The 21,147-nt window shown below is 45.2% G+C and overlaps 1 long non-coding RNA gene across 1 annotated transcript; it reads left to right on the top strand.

Moving 5' to 3' along the window:
- The first annotated feature begins 1,954 nt into the window (after positions 1-1,954).
- On the top strand, positions 1,955-20,933 carry LOC140391557 (uncharacterized). The gene is made up of 3 exons (XR_011935163.1): positions 1,955-2,134; positions 2,235-2,387; positions 20,255-20,933. It is a non-coding gene; the product is annotated as an uncharacterized lncRNA (long non-coding RNA).
- Positions 20,934-21,147: the final 214 nt, after the last annotated feature.

Raw genomic sequence — 21,147 nt, 5'->3', positions numbered from 1 at the left:
TTCTGATCTCCCTGATCTGATTTGCTTCCATATGTTATTTAATGCAAGACCTTTATTTGCCCAACCTTGTAGAATGCTTGAAAGAAACACTGGGAAGATATTTTTTTAAATGCAGCGATATAACCTAAAGGGATTTTTAAATATCATTTGATAAGGCACCACATAAGAGACTAAAGGCAAAGATAGTGGCAGATGGAATTCGGGGAAAGATAGCCACATGGATAGAGAGGTGGTTAGAGGGCAGAGTGCAAAAGGAGGGGATAAAAGGGGGCAAAAGAAAGCTTTGTCAATTGTAATGAGAAGTTCTCCAGGGGTCTGTGTTAATGGTGTGCTTATTTACTGCCTACGTAAATGATTTGGATTTAAACATTATAAAAAATTGCTAATGGCACTAAGTTGAGGGTTGTGGTGGCAAAAGCTAGCAGGAGGCGCAGATGAATGACAAATACAATTTTGTGTGAGATGCGAATGTCAAATATTGGGCTGGGTTTTGCTGAGAGGTGAAGAGTTGTTTGATTTGAACATGTCTACAGACTTTCAGTGGCCTTCTACGTGGCAAGTTACTGACAGTAAAACATCCAAAAAGCATGTATCCTCTCTGGAGAATCTGGAGCCTGTGTGAACAGGACAAGATACTATACATCTTTTCACAAATCAGGTTGAAGAATCTTTAACGAGATATGCAAGGTCTAAATCAAGAATTGTCAATTAGAATAATGAACAAAGAACAAAGAACAAAGAAAGGTACAGCACAGGAACAGGCCCTTCCGCCCTCCAAGCCTGTGCCGACCATGCTGCCCATCTAAACTAAAATCTTCTACACTTTCGAGGTCCGTATCCCTCTATTCCCATGAACTCAATGTTAAATTGGGTGCAGAAAACAAAATTAATGAAGGAATGAAAGGTTGGATTAAGGGAGAGGCAGAAAGAGTTGTTTTACATCTCCAAATGTTGATTAAAAACTGAAGGACTGAGGCTCAAGACCGACAAAAGTTCATTTTCAGTGACAACGAGGTTGGAGGCAAAAAATTAAGACTTACTGTGCCTTTGATAGGGGACTTGCACTAGAATGGAAAGCTCTAACTTTCTTTGGCAAGTTTTATCTGTATCTTTGAGGTAGATACAGCAACTTTACATTATTCAACAGACTGCAATGGTGAACCAGATGGTCTGATGCTATTTTTAGAAAGCTTTTGGAAGAGCAGGGAATCATGTACAGCAATCTTCATAGTTGGTATTTAACTTAATGTGTAGTCACCAGAATTTGCATGTAAATATTGGTAACCTCAGTGTCATCTCCACAGCAAAACCTGGCTCAATATATTTTTCTCAATTAAAGAATAAAGCACAGAAATAAACCAAATCTTGTGCATAGGTCAAAAGGGATCAGGTGTGCAGAAATGTTGGTCAGTAACAGCGGTGCCACTAATAGATTGGGGTATAAAAAAGGGAATTCTAACCTTGATTTCATATCCCGAGGCATATGATGAGAAATTAGGCTCATTAGCCATTGTGGTAAGTATATTAGCTTGCATGCAGTGAAAGGCTGTTGGAAGTGAGCAGAGCAGGCAAATCATGATATCGATTGGCATGCAATGCTGATGCTGATGTGACACTGGTGGTACCATTTTAGAGTTCAACGCTCCAACTATCATTCTCTCTTCAACTTACATGGTTGAACACACATTCAGCAGCAGGAAGCAGACACCATGCTACTTAAAACAATCATCAACTATTTACAGGTTAGCTGCTGGTTTATGGTTTATTTATTCTGGCTGGGACTTTGATTCTACAAATGTTTTTTCTTATAGTTGTTCAAAGTTGCAAAAGTCTACGACGAGTAGTGTGGCAGGTGCCTGAGGATGTTTTGCCAACTTCAAGGCTTCTGCACGAACCAACTGCTCAACCAGGATGGGGAGAAGCTACATCTGCCCAGGGTGTTTGGGGAGCAATTTCCTTCCTTGAACCTCAGGGAGGAACAATATATCAGACATCTACACTTCATCAACTGTGTTCTCATTGAACTCTGTCGCCTGCCGCAACTACAACTGGTGTTTCATAACAAGATAAGGGTGGCATTGTCAACGGCTGAAAAGGGTCATAATGGCGATGACCTTGTTCCAAGTTGCAGCAGGTAATAATTGCAATTTGCAAAGTTTGGCTCACACTCTTACACAGATTATTGTGGCTTTCTAATCGATGAGAGCTAACCACGTTTCATTTTCTTTTGCAAGAGATCACAGGTCGTGCTTCTTCATTAGGATCACAAGTTTCCCCATGGTGCAGGGTACCACTGACTACACACATATTTATTTGGAGTCACTGCATGTCAACTCTGCATCTACCAGGCCAAAAGGGTTTCCACTTTGTCAATGTCCAGCTGGCATGTGAGTATAACCAAGATATCATTCAGGTAAATACCTAGTATTCTGATTGTTGGCATCCTTATGCAATCCACTGTGCCAACTGCACTTGAGCCACCACTGCAACCCAAAGGGTGGCTACTGCACAAGATAGGAGAGGCGGTGGCATAGTGGTATTGTCATTGGACTAGTAAACTGCAGGCCCAGAGTGAATCTCTGAGGATCCAGGTTCAAATCCCGCCACCGCAGTTGGTGAAATTCGAATTCAATAAAAAGGATTTCCCTTTGTCCAAGGGCCAGGCAACATGGCCACCAACTGTGTGTACGCCCTACGGGTGAGCCCCTGTACTCCGGGGTTTCTCTTTGTTCAGGGATCCTCCAGAGGTGCCCCCCCACCTCTCCATGACCTCCCCAAAACCCACTTCTGTTTACCCCGCTGTTTCCCCCCCCCCCAACCCTGATGTTGTGCTACCCTTTACCAGGTACTCTCCCTGTTGGAGATGTGCTGCGGCGCCCCCCCATTCATATCTCCTGGTACTAGCTTTCCTGCTAGTATGATGGACCCCTCCTGGGGACGGTCTGACATCCATCCTACGCCCACTCTGTTGGTATCCCCTCTATGTCTTCCTCACCCTCCCGTGTGCTCTGCTGCCCTCGCCCGCTCTTTTCTCCAAACTTGTTCCCCTGTTCATTACGAGGCAAAGCAGTCCCACGCAAATTGTCTATTGGTTCTTCTCTGCCTCCCCTGTGCCTTCTTAAGCACTGTCTCCCTTGCTGTCTGTCTGGACGGTTTTGTTGGATGAACTTTTCTGCTTCTGCAGTAAAGTCATGTTCCTTGCCCTGGTATGTTACCCAGAGCCTGGCAGGGTTCAACATCCCAAATCTAATATGGTTCTTGTACAGAGCCAATTTTACCTTATTAAATTCTGCCCTGTGTTTTGCCAGCTCTGCCCCAATGTCCTGTGCCCCTCCCAGCTGCAAGCCTTCATTTGTCTGGCCCAGTGAAGGATCCTTTATCCTTTCCCCCATCCTGGTATGTGTGCAGCTTGGCAATGACCGCTCTCTGCTGCTTCCCCACCTTGGATTTCGGCCGGAGCCACCTGTGAGCCCTGTCGATGTCCGGCGGCTTGGGGAAGCTGTCTCTCCCCACTGGGTTACCCAGCATTTGGGCCACGTAGTTGGTCAGGTCCTTGCCCTCGATTCCTTCTGGCAGGCCCACTATTCTGATATTCTGTTGCCTCAACCGATTTTCTTGCTCCTCCACCTTCCCTTTCAGGCTCTCCTGGGTTGCCACTAACCTATTAATGTCGGCCTCCAGGGCAACGATTTGGTTGCTCTGATCTGTCGAGGCTTTTTCCAGCTCCTTTATCGTGCTCCCCTGGGATTCCAGTCTCCTTCCCATACTGTCGAGGGCCACCTGCAAGGTTCCCAGTGCCATTGCCACCTTGGCCGCTGCCTTTATTTCAGCCTCTCATCTCCTTCAGTTCACTGGTGAGGAACGTCTTCCATCTATCAACTGGCAGGGTGGGAGGGGGGCAGTGGGGGGAGATCTTGTTTTATGGGTCGCCGGTCTGCGTTTCTCAGGAGTGGCGGGGTCCCCTCGCCTCGTGGGTTTGCTGATCCGTTTGCTTGCCGGTCCTGTCGCTTGGTGTCTCTGGAGCCTCTTGAACTGATCTTCCTGGCATCCTTGCTGTATTTATTATTGTTGAATGTGAGAGGATGTTTCAATCTGATTTTGTGGGCTGAATTCGGCAGAAGTGCCTATTATTCTGTCATTTGGAGGAGAACCACCTGATGTGCTGCTGTTCAACAAATACCCATCACCGGAAGTCCAATTTGAAAAAAACATGGTTTATATGCTGACAAAATGGTTAATGACTCTGGTGTGCAACTCATACCCATGTGCGTCGCGTACAATGAAGCTATGCCGCGATACAAAATGTGACGGAGCAAACAGTGACTGCCTTCTTCTGCCTGGCTGAGTTAGGAGGAGCCCTGAAGCACTTTGCAGTGCCAAGATATCTCGTGGCCTGCTGAACCCCACAGATTTGCAGTCCTGACCAAGGTAAATGAGGAGGAGGAGTGGGTGCATGAAGGGGAGGACTTGGAGGAAGAGGAAGGCAGGAGGCGACTGAGACAAATTCTACTTAGCCGGGCTGTCTTTGAAGGACTCACTCAGTGTGATAACGAACTACAATTGTTCACTTAGCAACAATTCCATTCCTTATCTTTCCATTGTCACTCGTCATCAGAGCTTCCAATTGGCCATAATATAAAAATAGAAAATAAAACAAAAAATAAACATTCCAGACAGAATTTATAAATTAAATGAGGCCACATTCCATACAAAAGTTAATTAAATATCCTTGTGCAGCTCGCCTTTCACAGCTATCTCCAGCTCTGACGAAGAGTCATCCAGCTCTGTTCTCTCTCCACAGATGCTGTAACACCTGCTGAGATTTTCCAGCATTTTCTGTATTTGCTACAGATTCCAGCATTCGCAGTCATTTGCATTTATCCTTGTGCATCACCAAAGCAGCTGTTTACCATATGCCTTCATTGGTCCAGGTGCTCTCACACAAGACAAATAGAAGACTGTGGACTTCCAGTGAAAGTGACTGCAGATGCCTTTGAAAGTCAACCTCAAGCAGCTTTCAGCCAAAAAGGGCTGGTTGCAATTGCACCATCTTGACTTGGGTGACAGCAATCATTGATGTCAAGTTAATGAGCAAGGGCACTGATGGAGCAGTAGGAAAGGGAAAAGAAACACAATTTTCCTGAAAGAGACTACTGGTTTATGCTCCATGGATCCACTGGGCACCATTCAACAGACTTGGTTTAAAGTCCGCTGAATGGTGCATCTCATGATGTGTTTCTCAGGACCTGCAGTGCCATGAAACGTCCTGCTATTGAATGGCACTTTGCTGTTTTTTGACTTTTTCCTGGTGGCCACTTAGACTCCTCACAGATCAGGGCAACATTTTGGAACACTACCAGGAACTTCCGCCTCCCCCCGTTTTAGGCCCACTGATTTTTGATCTCCTCTCACACCTCCAACCTTGGGAAGGCCCAAGGGAGCTCCCCCCCGCCAACCTTGGGAAGGCCCCTGGGAGCCCCCTTCCCCCCCGCCCCCGGCCCGATCCTTGGCAGTAGCAACCTGGCACCTGGACACTCTGGCACTGCCAATGTGGCAATGAAAGAGTGCCAGGCTGGCAGTGCCAATGTGGCCCGGGAGCCAGAGGGAGAGCCAGGCCTTTCCCTGTCCACCCAGGGGGTCTCGAATGGCCTGGGAGGAGTTATGCCTAGTCCTTATGAATTATTTAAATATGGTGATCTGGATCACGCCCAGTGAGGTCGAGATCTAGATGTGACGTCTCACAAGATCCCGTGGAATCGCGCAAGATTTTCGAGCATCGCTCATCACACAAGAGGCAGCTCGCGAGATTCATCGACTCCTCTTGATACATAGTCGGGCGCGATGAAGCCAGTGAATCACGCCCACTGTCACTTGATCGGGGTGGCACCCGAGCAACCCAAGCAATCTTTTAGAGAACGGATTGCTGGACTGCTTTGACACCCTGCAAACCCCTATTCACAGTATAATCCACAGCCATATATCAGCAGTCTGAACGTCCATTGCACATTCAGCAATTGGGTATCTGAGGCTACTTATTTTTTTCTTTATTTGTTCATGGGATGTGGGTGTCACTGGCTCAGCCAGCATTTATTGCCTATCCCTTGATTTAAGAGTCATTGCTGTGGGTCTGGAGTCACATGTAGGCCAGACCAGGTAAGGATGGCAGATTTCCTTCCCTAATGGACATTAGTGAACCAAATGGTTCTTTACGACAATTGACAATGGTTTCATGGTCTTTCATTAGACTTTTATAATTCTAGATTTTTTTTTATTGAATTCAAATTCCACCACCTTTTTTTTTCATAACCTTTATTGTCACAAGTAAGTTTACATTAACACTGCAATGAAATTACTGTGAAAAGCCCCCAGTCACAACATTCCGGCACCTCTTCGGTTACACAGAGAGAGAATTCAGAATTCTCAGCTGCCACGGGAATTGAACCCGCGCTGCTGGCCTTGTTCTGCATCACAAACCAGTTGTCTAGCCCACTGAGTTAAACCAGCCCCGACTGCCGTGGTTCCCAGAACATTACCCTGGGTCTCTGGATTACTGGACCAGTACACCACTGCCTCCCCTACTGTTGGGGTGGAAGCTAGAATTTTGGGTATCAGCCACACGGTTGAGCCATACAGGAGCTGCCTTCCCCACCTCCTACATTGATGACTTGGCTGCAAAAAGCCATTTTAAAAATTTAAACTGAAAACATTTTGGAGAGAGGACACCTCCCACTTTGAAGCACCCTCTCCCTGACTTACCATCTATTCTATCCTTCTGCTCCTTTCAAGCTGAAAGGTCTCCGGTTGGCCCTCCAGCTTTGAGCGACCACCTACCCTCCTAAATCAGATGAAGAGCCAGCCCACTGGCCACCACCTCGATATTTTCAAGTTTGAACAGAATGGTACTGAATGTATTTTGTTTAATATGTGAACTAATAGTTTATAGAGTGAGATCATAGACAAGGAGGGAGATGAGAATAACTAAGATCGTCATTTCGATTTTCCCTAATACATTTATATCTCCAAACTTACTCAGTTTTAGGTGATCCTTTTACACTTCTGCCAACTCACAGTATTCTTTCTCTTTCTATTTTTCTCTTTCCTCTTTTAAGATGCTCCTTAATAAATAACCTCTTTGATCAAACCTTTGGTCATCATAGAATTATAGAATTTACAGTGCAGAAGGAGGCCATTCGTCTTATCGAGTCTGCACCAGCTCTTGGAAAGAGCACCCTACCCAAGCCCACATCTCCACCCTATCCCCATAACCCAGTAGCCCCATCCAACACTAAGGGCAATTTTAAACACGAAGGGCAATTTAGCATGGCCAATCCACCTAACCTGCACGTCTTTGGACTGTGGGAGGAAACCGGAGCACACGGAGGAAACCCACACGCACACGGGGAGAACGTGCAGACTCCGCACAGACAGTGACCCAAGCCGGAATCGAACCTGGGACCCTGGAGCTGTGAAGCAATTGTACTAACCACTATGCTACCGTGCTGTCTAAATTATCTGTCCCAAGGTCTCCTTATGCGGCTTGGTGTCAAATTCTGTTTGACGATACTCCTCTGAAATGTCTCAGAGTGTTTTACCACAGTAAAGGTGCTATAAAATAAAGTGTTTTGTTAAAATCTCAGCAGCTTCCAGAGCTTGATGAGATTTGATTTAGTGCTCCCCATTAGCCACATTTAAACACACACTTCTGATGTGGCTGGAGCAATGTCTATTGATTCTTCTCAACTGCAACATTAAAGATAATTTCATGTGCATGATGAGAAATAAAATACTTAAAATAAAAGTTTCAAAGGTATGTAAAAAAGATATTGAACAAAGTACAATCGGATATATATATCAATGCACACAAATACACAGACACAAACACACTCTGCTAATTATAATTGTGAATAACTTAAGTTATGGTGGTTGCTTAAAGTTCAAGCTGTTTTGTGTTTGGGTCTGGGGTGGGGTGTAGGATTTTCCACCCCTGTTTTCAGCGGGTGGGAAAGATGGAAAGTGGGGGCAGGGAGAGAATCCAGTGGGGGTTCCAAAATGGCTTTTACGCCAGCAGGAATTTTCATTGAGATTGGCCCCGCGCCCACCCTCGCCAATGATGTAACGGGATTCCCGCCTTGAAAAATCATTAGCATCCACTTAGAGGGCTTTCCCGTTGTATCATCCCCCCATGTAGAGTTTTACCCCTCATGTTGCCAGGGTTTACAACAGGTCTTGAAAAGCGGACCTGGTGAACAGAATCCTTCGGGTACACAGGTAAGTAGAGTCTCCAGGGGTGAGAGGGTAGTGGCACTCTCGGGGCACACAGGCTTTGCCTGGGAGCGGCTTTCGTTGCCGTGGTTCAAAGTATGGGGGAATCTTGGGGGGTGCGGGTGACGTGTCATTGGGGACAGGGTGGTTCCGTATCCATAGAAGTGTTCCTTTTTAAAATTATTTTTCAGTTGGGTCAGGATCCAAGGCTGCTGGCGCGCAAACTCGTGCAGAGGATCATTCTGCCCCATGACATTGTGGGATCCGCCCCTTCCAATTTTTTTCTAAGCATTGTTGCGATCTCAGTTGATGTTCTAACTGGATGGGAAGATCCCAGAATGGAACCCTAGCTCAACAGACCGTAACATTTTTACAAAGCATGGGGGAACAAAGTCATAGGACTGCTGATTAGTTTTAACAACAAGGTAAAAACATCTTTAAACGTGAAAAGGTGGATTATTATACAACACCCCTTTACTCTCCCCTTAGCTTAACAATTACAGATTTTAAATGAACACGGATTACAAAGCACATTTTAAGCTACATTCGTCTCATTAACACACAAAAGTCCCTTTTAAGCACAAAAGATGACTGTAGTAAGACACACTCCTCTCTGAACCCAAGTGAATGTCTATGGATTCCTCCTCAAAATCCCCCCAGATGATTCTTTTACCAAGAGCCATTTTGTTTCATTGAACTCCAATTCCGCTTTCAAAAGTCATACTTCCAAAACTTCTTTTCAATTACCCTTTCACTCCGCTGCTTCGATCAAGGTTTTGCTTTTATGTTTTGCATCTATCCCTTCAGGTTTCCTTTGTCTTAAAGGCTTTTACACAAACTCCGAGGTCCAGTCACCGATTTTCACAATTATTTCAAATAATGTCTCCCAAACTGTAGTAATTTCTCACAAGCCTCTCACGATCCAATGCCTTTTCAACTCTGTGATTTTGCTGAACAGTAATCTGTTCTGGTTCTCAGTATCCTCTGTGCTGTTAATTCCAGCCTTCTTGGAAACTTTCCCTTCATTTCTCTAGTTTCCTTAACTAGCTGAACATTAGGTTTCTGGCATCTGTTTTCTTGACCATTACTCCATAGTATGGCTTTTCTTCTAACAAGGCCATGAGAAATGTCCCCTCTTTAGCCTTCTAAAATTAACTGCTTCAAGCAGAGCTGTGAGAGCTGCCTTCTCTCTCACTGCCTATCTCCAACTGCAATCAAATTAGCTAAACTGCAACTTAAATTAAACCCACTTAAAACTATACCTTCTTTCTAATGGTTACCAAGACGAACATAAATCCCTTAAAACGACCTTTGTTTTCCTCACAGTTTTTAAAAATACAGCGAGTAAACCCGGCGAGGCAGCTGGGGGCTGCCCTCCACTTTTTCCGCCCAAGGCAACAGTTAGAAAAAAAGTCAAAAAGTTCTGCCCTTGGTGTGGGTGTCAAACATTGAAGGAGTTCTTTGCTAATCAACAAAAATGGAATAGTTCTGGCTGTGCTATGGTAGCAAGCCACGGCCATTTTTTTCAATTCTGGGGAGAAGTGTTAGATTCAGAGTGACAAATTTCTGGGCATGATTTCTCTTGCCTGCATTGGAACTTACTGAAATGTGCAACAGTTTATACTGGTGTACAGAGGCTGGAAATTGCCGACAAATAGATAGATACAATTTTGTTTGTATTACTGTGGAGGCAGCTTGGGCAGAAGTGTTCCTGATGACTCAACTGCAATACTGCCAGTTGCTGCCACACCTGACTAGACCCGCTGGCACTCCCTACCTCCCTCAAAACCTCAGGTAATACATTCCAGATTCGAACCACTGCATAAAATAGCTTTCTTCTCACCCCTCCTCTTGTTTTTTTTGACATTCACCTTAATTCGTTGCCCTCTGGTTCTCAACCCTTTTATCAATGGGAACAGCTGTTCCACTAATTCCATGAGACATTTTCAACTTTAATTTTGTGAAAAATTATTTTTCAACTGACTAGACTGGGAATGTTGGAATCTGAACCGAGGTGAAGGTGAGAAACAAACAAATTACCCTAAGGGCAGTGTGAAGAGAGAGACATTTCCTAAACATCCTGACATACCATAGAAATGTGTAACTTTCTAAGGAAGAGACATTAAAAATGCTAGGTACTATATATTGAAATATTGGCTGCCATCGATACCCAAAACCTCATTGAAATGCACAATGGGTGAAGTATTTCAAGGCAAATCTGCCTGACTATTTGAGAGGGATTGCAAGTGACATAGGTACTTATCTCCTGCAAGAAAAAGACTGAAGGTTGCCCTCTCTCCGTTGTAATAAGTGTGCCACCCACTTCGAAAAGCCAGCTCTACCAGAAACCAACCGTTGAACCAAGATCTCGTAATAATTGCATCATCTTTTACATCTGACAGCATCTAAGAAACCAACGAAACCAAAGTGCCCACAATGTTTAAAATTTACACCTCAAGGACAATCAAAGGGCATTTAACCACATGTTCTTTTATATTATTTTTAACTGGACTGTAACTCCACTAATTCCTGATGCGTATGTGCGGGTGAACATCGAGCATAAAACATAGGATATACAGTGCTGAAGGAGGCCATTCAGCCCATCGAGTCTGCACCAACCCACTTAAGCCCTCACTTCCACCTTATCCCTGTAATCCAATAACCCCTCCTAACTTTTTTTCTGGTCACTAAGGGCAATTTATCATGACCAATCCACCTAACCTGCACGTATTTGGACTGTGGGAGGAAACCGGAGCACCCAGAGGAAGCACACGCAGACACGGGGAGAACGTGCAGACGCCGCACAGACAGTGACCCAAAGGGAAATCGAACGTGGGACGCTGGGGCTGTGAAGCCACAGTGCTATCCACTTGTGCTACCATGCTGTACACGTGCTGTGTGCGTGTGTGCATGCGAGTGCGTATGCTTTCATGATTTTGAACACCTCTATCAAATCTCTTTTCAATCTTCTCTAAGTAGAACAGCCCCAGGTTTGCAAATCAATCCATGTGATTGAAGTCTCTCTTCCCTGGGACCATCATTGTAGAATATCTGAATAAATACTTGTTATTTAATATTTAATGAAAACAAAGGCCTGAAATGTGAAGACTTTCACTTGCACTGTTGTGGTCTCTTTGGTGCACCTGCCAGAAGAGACACACATTTGACCGGGACGCAGGTATATCAGGTTCCTGGTCTTGCAGACATGCTTCCAGAATGGCATACCTCAAACAAAGTAATTAAGTCAGAGCGAGAAGGACTCCATTCTTTGAGAGTTCCAATTTTCCTGGAAATCACATGATGAGACCAGACATACCCATCCCCTTTGCTCATTTCCCATTACCAGAGGGTTTGATTTCATTGTTCGTTGGTCAAAAATTGGAACTAGACCGAAGCAATGGATTTGATTAGAGCGGAAAAAGGATACATACTCCTGGCCCCACTCTCTTGGCTGCTTTTGCATCATCCCAGATGCAAGAAGAATCCAAGATGTATGGGGAACATGCAAGCTGAAGTGGCTGTTTCCTTGCTTTTGTCCTTTGCCATATTATATTACATTTGTGCCATATCTATAAAAAGTGCCAGACATTTGTAAGTGGCGCCTTTCATGCCACAATGGACTTCGCTTTGTTCTTCCAACATCCATCCTTCCACTGTGAGCTAGAGGTTAACAGGGTTCGCCATGAGAAGGGGTGGATAGGAAATGAAGTGAGAGGCTATAGATTCAGAGTTTATAATCAGAGATCCGCCTCAGTTTGTGAATGATGCATTAGCTAGCACCCAAATAATAAACAAGATGAGAGCCGCCTCCTCACTGGCTACAGGTGAGATCCAGATCCCAGAAGACTGGAGATAGCTAATGTGGTACTGCTGTTTAAGAAAGGTAGCAGGGTTAATCCTGGAATCTATAGTCCGGTGAGCCTCACGTCGGTAGCAGGTAATTTATTGGAGAGAATTCTCAGGGACAAGATTTATACCCAGTTGGAAACAAATGATCTCATAAGCGATAGACTGCATGTTTTGAGAAGGGGAGGTTGTGCTGTTGCTCTATAAATAATGTTGGTGAACCACAAGCCTTCCCTTATATCGATCAAATGACCACACAACCAGTTAGTTAGTTCAAAAGATGGTTTATTTACATACACAAGAGTTATCTTGACATGCAAACACAATATCTACTGCGAGTTAAACTACACCTATCAGCTACAATAACCTATACTTAACTTCAGGGTGACCGGCACTGTGCAAATGGATAAGGACTTTATCTGGATTTCACTTGGCTGGTTCGAAGAAAGTGGCTCTGTCTCTGCTGGGCTCATCCGTCAGGGAGCGATCATTGGTCTTGAAGTGGGCTGGCTGTTCCTGCTATGATTAGATTGGCACAGGCCGGATCCAAAAGAGACAGAACACATGGCTGTGCTCTCTTTTATCCCTCTGGGATTTTGTGCTCTTTGGGGCGGTCCTTAACCTTGGACCCAATAGTTCAACAGGGCTCTGATCACTGTCTTCGATTTCGGCCAAAAAAGGGGTGGGTGCCTTGGTGGCTGGGTGGGTCCTTAGCAGTCATTGACCTTGGCAGTTGGGCTATTTGAGTAAAGGGAGTGACGCCAATCAGTCTGTGGCTGTACCGGTTGCTTGATTGGAGTTCTATTGTCCTGGGAAAATGGGCCATTAAAATGCAAATGAGCGGGGGTTTCGATCAGGTCTGGTTATCTATGTTTCAGATACACATAGGCTCTGTATCTGTCTGAGTCCTGGGTTGGCCATAATTCCCATGGTCCTTTGCAGGTGGCCATTTTAGATGGCTACAGTGCCTCACTAACTTGATCGAGTTTTTTAAGGAGGTGACATAGATGAATGATATGGGGAGGGCGGTGGATGTTGTTTACATGGGACTTCAGTAAAGCCTTTGACAAGGTGCCTCATGGCACACTGGTACAGAAGGTGAAGTCACATAGATCAGAGGTGAGGTGGTAAGATGGATACAGAACTGGCTCGGTCACAGAAGGCAAAGGTTAGCAGCAGAAGAGTGTTTTTTTGAATGGAAGGTTGTGAAAACGATTTGGAGGAAAATGTAGCCGGTCTGATTAGTAAGTTTGCGGATGACACCATGGTTGGTGGAATGGAAGATAGTGTTGACAATTGTCAGAAGATACAGCAGGACAAAGATAAGTTGGAGCCTTGGGCAGAGAAATGGCAAATGGAGTTTAATCTGGACAAATGTGAGGTAATGCATTTTGGTAGATATAACATAGAGGGGAAATATACCGTAAATGGCAAAACTCTTCGGAATATAGAGAGTTAGAGAGATCTGGGCGTCCAGGTCCACAGATCTTTGAAGGTGGCCTCACAAGTGGACAAGGTAGTCAAGAAAGCATATGGAATGCTTGCCTTCACTGGACAGGGCTTCGAGTATAAAAATTGGCAAGTCATGCTACAGTTGTATAGAACCTTGGTAAGGTCACGCTTGGAATACTGGACACAATTCTGGTCGCCGCACTACTAGAAGGATGTGGAGGCTTTGGAGAGGGAACAGAGGAGATTTACCAGGATATTGCCTGGTCTGCAGGGTGTTAGCTATGTGGTGAGGCTGAATAAACCCAGACTGTTTTCATTAGAAAGATGGAGGTTGAGGGGTGACTTGATAGAGGTCTCCAGGATTATGAGGGGCATGGACAGAGTGGATTGGCAGGCATTGTTTCCGAGGGTGGAGGGGTGAGTCACCAGGTGGCATAGGTTTAAGGTCCATGGGGCAAACCTTAGAGGAGATGTGTGAGGCAGGTTTTTTACTCAGAGGGTGGTGAGTGCCTGGAACGTGTTGCCAGGGGAGGTTGTGGAAGCAAATACATTAATGGTGTTCCAAAGGCATCTTGACAAACACATGGAAAGGAAGGGTATAGAGGGATATGGCACAAGGAAGTGCTGAGGGTTTTGACAAAGGTTGGTATTATGACCGGTACAAACTTGGAGGGCTGTATTGTTCTTTAGTCTTTGTTCAGTCTCTAACAGGCCAATATCATTACTATCTTGGTGTATGTACAATAAATGTCAGCAATGCTTACATCCCCTGTGAACAGATAAAACATCAATTTGATCCACACCAGGTAAATGCCTCCCTTATGAGTTTGATTTGATGTGGCAACGTATTTGTTAACATGCATGTCGTAGCTTCGAGTAATGGATTGTGATGGGAAGGATTCCAATTTCTTTCCATCACATGGTTGACCCAGGAATCTCTCCCACTCTTCCCGACTGCCTTGGAAGGGTTTACAAGTTGATACTCAACCTGTTTGGTTGCGTTCTGAACACACCTTGGCCATCAAGTCCAGGGGTTGTATTTTACACGTCACTGCCAGGTGGGGTGGCACGTAAAATAGGGTGGCTGACCACCTGTGGGTACCCATCCCACCATCTTCCCACCCATCCTGAACTCACCCCGAAGGGTGGGTGGGTGGATACCAAAATCAGAAAGATGTTTAGCTTGGGAAATCGGGTGGGAGTGGGCAGTCTGATTTTTTTACAAGGTTCTTCAAAGATCAGGAAGAGAGATGTGGTTAGATCTTCAGGGGCACCACTTTGACAATTGGTGGGCGGCCCCCTCTTAAATGGAGCCCTCCCCTCTGCTTCCATCCTGCCCACCTGCAACCTTAAACCTACACCCCCTCCAGCTCTCATCCATCCTCCTTGACCTGCCCAAAACCTCCCGATGTACCTGTTTCTGGGATCCGCAGGCCTTCTTCCCTCTTCTCTTGCAGCTCCGGCAGAGGTCACTGACATGCCCTCAAGGCAGTACAAGGCAGCACGGTTCAATTCCAGCCTCCCCGAACAGGCGCCGGAATGTGCCGACTACGGGCTTTTCACAGTAACTTAATTTGAAGCCTACTTGTGACAATAAGCGATTTTCATTTCATTTCATTTTCTTCCTCAATGAGGGCCTGAAGTCCCACTGGGTCCTCCTTTAGCTGACCTGCAGCGCTTTGTGGCTGTGGGCTGGTGGGCTTGGAATATTTCAACTCCATGATGGCTTTGCTGCCCCCCCCACCCCCCACCGGCCACATTATTCAGCCCATGGAGTGGGATTTGAACCTGCAGCTTCTGGATCAGAGGCTGGGGCACTATCCATTACATCACAAGTCCTCCCTAATGTTTATCTTAGAGGATGTAAATGGCTAATGCATTTTATCATTAATGCTCAATGTCACTCCTAAAGAACACAGTTGTATTACAAGTTGAGCAAGCAAGTAATAAAAGGAGCAATAGTGGTTATTTGTTTATATTGCCCAATCAAATTCAACAGTCATCGGTAAACATTTATCATACTATGCAATTTACAATTATTTCAGTCACCTGGCAGACATATAAATCTGTCTGGTAACCAAAAATTTTGAAGATGCATTGTCTGTGTACTTAGCCATGTATTAATATCAAGGAGTTGATGGCATTAAATGGCAGGTGTACTCGTGGGTCATTTGTATTTTGCTGAATGAACTTATATCATTTTGCACAGAAAAAAGGAGGTTATATATTCATTGGAATAAATTCTGTTGCAAAACAATCATGTGGTAAGAAGGACAGATTTACTGCAGTAATTGCAGTGTGTTGGCAATATTTTTACATCATAATATATTGGAACATTCAGATTAATATGAAATAATCTAAACATGTGTCTTGGAAATATCACAGGTTCTGAAAAATAGCTTTTGCCATGCATTGTCAGAAAGTGATCTAATGCCCCCTAATGTTTCAGTGAGACTATCCAGTGAGTCGCTGAGCTTGAGACCAGATAGGTCCCAGATTTGTTCCCCAGCGGTGTTTAGTTAGCTGATCTCAGCCAGGCTGCTGCAACTGAGATCATCATCACTGAGAGGGGAGCATCAAGCATATTCCCTCTTCTGATGACTACCCAGGGACTCCTGCTGAAAATGCAATCTGTGGGTATTGTTGGAAGACAGTGCCTTGGTTTTCATTCTCCCCATGCGTAAAGAGCCCACTAAGCCTCCCACATGATTGATGGCACACATTAGATTGGATGTAGCGTTAGGACATTGTTGAGCCCAAAGAAAGTCAATGATGAGAAGGTCTAATTACTTCTTCAGTTTCATCATTGGCAAATATAATTGATTGGATGGTTTGTGACTGCGTGAAATGATTGTGTATTTGCCAATTAAATGACTGCGCATCATATATTGGGTGGTACTTTCCGTTTTCTTTTTCAAAGTGTTGGCACAGGTAAGAAAAGTGATTTGTAGCTCCTGCCATATTTTTAAACACTAAAAAATGTTGGAGGGTCGGCTCACGACATTACACTTGTGCGGCGGGCTGGGAAATACCCAGCAGCTGGGAAACCCATGCTCAGGGTGCCCTTCTCCAATAAAAAAAAACACTGCCCCTCCATGACACGCATGGGAACCTCCGATGGAGCTCCACAGAAAGCCTTGGCACGACCCAGAGGCACTGCATGCTAGCACTGCCCTCTGACGCCTTTTCATTGTCTGCAGGCACTACTCTGGCAGCTTGACACATCTGTCTGGTACCATGGCACTGCCGCCTGGCATTGCGCACTTAGTGTTCCATGGCACTGTCCACTGGCGTCCTGGCAATTCCCCCAGGCAGTGCCAGCAAGCAATGCTGGGATAGTGCTGGAACTGTGCCAGGGTGCTACGGAAAGTGCCAGGGCACTGACGGGGCATGACCCTCTCCCCCTGGCTGCTATACTTATATGTGCACCTGCAGCCAATTCCCTTTGATTGCTTCACGTTTTAAAATGCCTGTTGTAAAACTCGCCTGCATGTCGTCACATCGGCAAGCAGAGAATTCTAAATTTGCGCATATGGCAGGGAAGCCCGATAATCATATTTAAATTTATGAATATACATTGAAATTAACTTCCCGCCTTTTCTCACCGGCAAGCATCTCATTTTCCAATTCTTGTGAGATTTACAGCCATGTCACTGTTTACGCTCACGGCAATCGCAGGCGCAAAATCGCAAAATTGCCTCCTTGGCTTGGAGCTGCTATTGTTCAGGATCTCTCTATTTTGTTTTCAGTGGCGACAGTAAGGGCTAGAAAAATTGGACAGTGTTACATAAGGTGTAAAGAAACTTCATATTGTTTGCATGTTGTTGAATTTTATTACAATTATTATGTTGCCTGGAGCAGGTGGTAGAGTATAAATAGAATCCCTACAGTGCAGAAGGAGGCCATCTGGCTTAACAGGTCTGTACTGACCCTCCAAAAGAGCACCCTACATAGGCCCACTCCCGTAACCTATCGCGTAAACCAGCACTCATCTTACTTGTATAGCCTTGGATACTAAGTGACAATTTAGAATGGCCAATCCACCTAACCTGCCCATCTTTGGACTGTGGGAGGAAACCAGAGCACCCAGTGGAATCCCATGCAGACAAGGAGAGAACAGGCAAACTCCACACATACAGTCACCCAAGGCCTGAATCAAACCTGTGTCCTTGGCACTGTGAGCCAGCAGTGCTAAACACTGTGCTACCATGCTGCCTCAATTGAATGTCTTAAATTTCTCAAATACAAATGCGTCCAACATTCTGGATATTGATCCCAGTTTGCTGAAAGAAGTGGGGATGGAGGTAACATAAGGGCTTTCCATATTATTTTAAGTGGCAGAGTATCGGGGAATGGCAAATGTGACACCATGGGGCAGCACGGTAGCATTGTGGATAGCACAATTGCTTCACAGCTCCAGGGTCCCAGGTTCGAATCCGGCTTGGGTCACTGTCTGTGCGGAGTCTGCACATCCTCCCCGTGTGTGCGTGGGTTTCCTCCGGGTGCTCCGGTTTCCTCCCACAGTCCAAAGATGTGCAGGTTAGGTGGATTGGCCATGATAAATTGCCCTTAGTGTCCAAAATTGCCCTTAGTGTTGGGTGGGGTTACTGGGTTATGGGGATAGGGTGGAGGTGTTGACCTTGGGTAGGGTGCTCTTTCCAAGAGCCGGTGCAGACTCGATGGGCCAAATGGCCTCCTTCTGCACTGTAAATTCTATGATAATCTATGATTCAAGAAAGGGTGTAAACACAGTTCTTGGAACATAATATAACATCGGTAGTGGGTAAGATTTTAGAAAAAATATTAAGGGAAGGGCCGATCATGCTTGATTAATGCCATTTAATTTTTTGATGGTATTACAGAGCATGTTGGTGAAGCAACTGCAATGAAGCAAGTTGTCTAGACAAGCTTTAAAAAATATTAAAGGTAAAAACGGAGAAGGCCAGAAAAACTCAGTTCATCTGGCAGCATCATAGGGAGAGAAAACAGAGTTATCGTTTTGAGCCCATCTGGCTGTTCTTCAGAGCTAAGAGAGAGAGAGAAATATGTTGGATTACAGACTGTATAATGGGGTAGAATGGCTGGAACAGGGAACAAGATCAGTCATTAGTAGGAGCTAGGAGAGGTTGCAACAAAGTTGGAGTAAAATTAAGAACAAGTGACAGATGGCCCAGTGGGGGAGGGGGCAAGGTTTTTTATTGGGACAAAAATGTTTGGCACATATCAAAAAATAATGTTTTATGAGTTCTGCCTAAAATGCTGGTTAACAAAATTGTGACTCTTGCAACAGCTTGGTTAAACAATCAGTGAAATAATCGGCTTAAGGATTTAATAGTTATTTTTTTCAGACTGGAGGATAGTGGTCAGTGAGCTTCCCAAAGGGTCAGTTCTTGTTTATATATAAATAGCTTGGATATTGGCATAAATTTACAAAAATAAGAATTTGCCATTTTACCAAACTTGGAGGAGCGACAGTTAGTGAAGGTGATACAAATTGACGGCAAAAGGACACGGATAGCCTGGCAGAATGGGCAGGGAAGTGGCAAATGGAATTTAATACAGGAAAGTGTGATGTGATGCATTTTGACAGAAAGGTTTGGAAGAAGCAATGTGGATCTAATGACACAGTTTTAAAGAGTGTGCAGGGACAGACAGACTGGAAGAGTTCATGTGCATAGGTCTTCGAGTGTGGTAGGAAAGATTGAGAGAGTGGTGGGACCTTGTGCTTCATAAATCGACGTATTGAGGCCAAAAAGAGGGAAACCATGCTAACTCCTTCCAAATCACTTGCTATGTCGCAACTAGAGCAATGTATCCACTTCTGGTTACCACACTTTAGGAAGGATGTGAAGGTCCTTGAGAGGGTCAGAGAGACCTTCAGAATGTTCCATTGCTGAGAGATTTTAGCTACAAGCTAAGGTTGAAGAAGCAACTAACCTTCTCCTTGGAGCAAAGGAGATTGAGGGGACATTTGATGGTACTAGATGGTGTCAGGTTTGGATTAGGTAGAAAAGCAAACCTTTTCCCATGAGTTGATTGAATAAGGACCAAGCGACACAGATATATGGTTTTGGACAAGATTTTCAGGGACAATGTGAGGAAAACCTTTTCACAAATCGAGTGGTAATGACCTGGAACTCACTGCCCATGAGGGTGGTGGAACCAGAGACAAGCAATGATCTTGAAAGGAAAGTGGATGGGCACTTGAAGGATGCAAGCTTGCAGAGTATCAGAGATAGAGTGAAGGAATAGACTGACTGGATTGTTCTACAGAGAGGCATGAGCTCGATGAATCTGATAGCCTCCTTTGTGCTGTAGCGACTCTGACCAGAATTTTATGTTTAGGCACATGCCTGACCTGCAAGACTGTAGTGTATCACAACAGGACGTCAGGCACACATTCTTACATCATCATTTGCTCGCTTGACATTTCGGTTAAGGGGCACACTTCTGACCCCCGCTACCCATACTGTCTACCATAAGTCTTGATAAAGCCTGTATCTATGGAACACATGAAGGACACTCAAGGCATTGAAACAAAATCTTGATCTTTACCAGAATTGCGATCAAGAAGTAAAACCTAATATGGTTGCTAAAGTCACACAAAATGCAAACATAACACCAATGAAAAGAACGCATCTCACCCATTAAAACCCCATCCTGTGCTCACGGTGCCTTAAATTTATGCTTGCAGGTACTACGTCTTGGTTCCCCCACCCCTCGCTGACAGCGGCATTGGAGGAAGATTGCTGACTCTGTTATTGTGTTGACCCTAATGACCTCGGAGGTCGTCCCCTGGCTGGCAGGGCCTGAGTAGGCTCGCAATGGAGACTGCAACCAGTGACATGGCTCGTCAATCCTCAGTCATCGTATTGGATGCCACAGTCACTGGCAAAGGGTGGAGGAGCTGCCACTCTCGTCCAGACCGCCGTAAGAAGACCACACAGAGAAAACAGACAGCTCATCTGCCAGCGTGAGGTATGTTTGGACCTCCCTGCTCGCCATTGATGGTTGGACACTTCGCAGGGAGACGAGGTGCCTCATCCATCTTCTGCACTTACAGTGACTTCTGACTGATCAGTGCAGTGCTCAAGTTACATATGGATTCAGCCATGACAGATACCATGGCATGCAGACCTTCAGCGACCTCTGACTGATCTCCCCACGCATCACGCTGGACATCTGGCATCTATTGCCTGATGAATGAATCCAGAGGCTATGCCTCAGCCTCAGAATGATCCTGGTCTCCAGTAATTCTCCAACTGTTGGCAACTTGGGCACTCTCTGCCTCAACCAGTTCCTTCAGAGAGTGTAATGTGCCCTCAAACTGCAAACTGAACCGATACCCTAGAGCCCACCAATCTGCTTGGTGCAAAGAGTGGATGTGCTGTGGGCACATTGCTCAGCAACTCCTCCTCGGTTGTCAAGGGGGACTCCTTGGGGTCAGTGGCGCCTCGTGAGGATGGCACTTCTGAATGAAAAACAGAATTTTTCAGGTAAGAACATAGTCACTAAATGTCTGTACAAGCTCGAAGGTTGTTTGCCAAAACTGACACATATCTCATTGAGGTACTGTGAGCAGCTGGA

Source organism: Scyliorhinus torazame, chromosome 1 (assembly GCF_047496885.1).
Source record: "Scyliorhinus torazame isolate Kashiwa2021f chromosome 1, sScyTor2.1, whole genome shotgun sequence".
Lineage (NCBI taxonomy): Eukaryota > Metazoa > Chordata > Chondrichthyes > Carcharhiniformes > Scyliorhinidae > Scyliorhinus > Scyliorhinus torazame.
Note: the sequence above shows the minus strand (reverse complement) of the source record. Positions and strands in the feature narration are given on the sequence as shown.